At 35.1% G+C, this 2,480-nt stretch overlaps 1 long non-coding RNA gene across 1 annotated transcript; it reads left to right on the top strand.

Annotated features, from left to right (window-relative positions):
• Positions 1 to 1,242: 1,242 nt before the first annotated feature.
• On the top strand, positions 1,243 to 2,213 carry LOC112212990. Its single transcript, XR_002946846.2, has 3 exons — positions 1,243 to 1,467; positions 1,575 to 1,686; positions 2,036 to 2,213. It is a non-coding gene; the product is annotated as an uncharacterized LOC112212990 (long non-coding RNA).
• Positions 2,214 to 2,480: the final 267 nt, after the last annotated feature.

Here is a 2,480-nt window from a genome sequence, read left to right on the forward strand (position 1 = left end):
AATGATTGATTGAAATAAGACCGTGTTCACTATGTAATTATCGTAGCGATTAGCGATTACTTTTTAATAATTTCGATATTGCGAGTAAGATGAAATTATGTGGAATAACGCTTGAAATGTATTCTGGATGAAATTATGAATTTTAATATCTTTAAATGAATTTCTCCCTTAATAAAGAGTTTTACCAGTACGCGCCATAACGTTCGCTTTTGTTTTAACGAATTATTACGAGGTAATTAATTAAATTCAATAATACGTTTTCTGTTACTTTCCGCCTATTTTTCAAACTTCTTCCTAGATTGACATTACGCTTTCAAATACTCAGACGATTAATTACAGTGGATAAACTTTCCTACGAAAATTATGAAAATCGACATCTTCGAAAAATACATTGTTTTAAGTTTCGAATCTGTTGCGAATAAAATAAACGAACTTCTAAATTTCATAGTAAACGAAAAATGAAATACGAATGAATTACACTGATTCAGCTTTAATATGTCTGACTACCACTTATGAAAGTATCTGCGGACATTAAATACGAAGTATTAAATATGAAAATTATAAAACAGCTTTAATACATTTACTCTTTTCATTTACTCTGAATACTAATGTAATATCCACGACATTAATACCGATTAAATTAAGCTAAAGATTAATACGATATCAAGCAACGCCGACGAGTCATCAATCATGGTCAGGAGGCAGGTCCGTACTGCAAAGGTTTAAATTGTGAACGTCGATCGGTCATTTATTTTCCACTGCTCTAATGTTATAAAAACTATTCCGATACGACCGAATTGTAATTCGTTCAGTGCACAAACATATCTGGCGAAGGACTGGGATCTGAACGGAACAGATTCGATGTCTTCGCCACATCGATCGCCGTACCACGACAGAATACATATACACGATGTCGAGGTATTAAATCTCCATTGTCGACGCGCCGTCGATACTTCTGAATTACGCTCGACTGGCTGTTCGCACGTCACCATTTGCAAAGCATAAATTCGCTTTGATTCGCGGACGATTCACGACACGTCGAGCACATCCGGAAACCGCTGTGTGCTTTCACCCTTTTCCACGCCACGTTCCACTCTCGCCAGACGCACCGAGAGCCACGGCCAATCACGAGGGACAGAGCAATTTGTTCAGCAAATTAGGTTAAATCTGAATCTTGGTGGTCTCGTTTCCCCGCGGCCTCTTGCCATCGATTATCCACGCACACACGCGCCTCTCCTGCCGGAAGAAGGGGACACAAAGGATGAAACGGGAACGCCGCGTGTCCAACCGAACGGAAAGTGGAGAAAAATTGCGGGCAAATTACTTTGAGTATATGTTACAAATGGTGCGGTAATAGGTCGGATTTTTATGTAAGAAGCTCATTTGGCAAATCGAGTAACCTCGTAAAAAGTGGAGAAAATTGATGAAATTATATAAGATAAGCGTGGAAGCTTTGCGATTGATAAGGTATTGCGCCGGTTGTCTAAATATCGTAATTATACGTAAATACAATATTTTCCTTTGATCTGAGTTTCATATTAAATTTTTTAATCGAGCGTGGTGTGTTTTTTCAGCAATTAAGAAGAGTAATTATTATGCGAATTTTAATATATAGGAATTGCTATTAAAGGGAACCATGAAGCCTGCTTGGGAACCAGAGAGTAATTTACGACTGAAATATCCAAGGTAAATATTAAACGCAGAACAGTTAATAGGAATCGCGGATATGAGCTCATGTACGAAAAACAGAGAATAAAATCGTATCAAATTCATACAAATTAAATGTAGTATATAAATTTATACGACGTAAGTACATAATAACGAAATATGGAAGCACCGTTATTTTCATGCATAACATAATTCGGCGTATTTTAATCATCAGCGACGTTAAAAGTCTGTTTATATTTCGAAATTGTTTAATATCCAAATAAATTAACTGATTAATTATCCAGACGTTTAATTAAATGATTTATCGTTATTATATGACAACGCGTTATTGACGGCAAAAAATGGATTGTACGGAATGATGCTGCAGGTTAATAACGTCTGTCAATATCGATAAACGGGTAAAAATGGATTTAGCCGTATTTTCTTCTTTATTTTATAAAAACGTTTAAATGTTTATGTATGTATATGTAATCTTGATAATACAAACTCTACATTGTATCATGAAAGAAGCTGTCGTAAAATAAACGATCACCCTGAACAATTTAGAACCATCTTTCCTAACATGAGATTATATAGATCCCTCTTTCTCTTTTTCAAGACGTATCTAAATAATTGATAATCAAAATTTCGACTCATTTGTAGAAATATTGCATGTACGCTGATGCCCCTCGAGTCTTAAATAAATTATCTATAGCGGCAAACTACTGCAAAGCTTGTAGCATTTTCTTAACATTAAAATTTCCAATTTTCTCTGTTTACAAATCCTCTATGTACATAGATGTTTTTCACATTCTAAATAGTTTACTTGCAGC

Source organism: Bombus impatiens, unplaced genomic scaffold (assembly GCF_000188095.3).
Source record: "Bombus impatiens unplaced genomic scaffold, BIMP_2.2 scf_0418, whole genome shotgun sequence".
Lineage (NCBI taxonomy): Eukaryota > Metazoa > Arthropoda > Insecta > Hymenoptera > Apidae > Bombus > Bombus impatiens.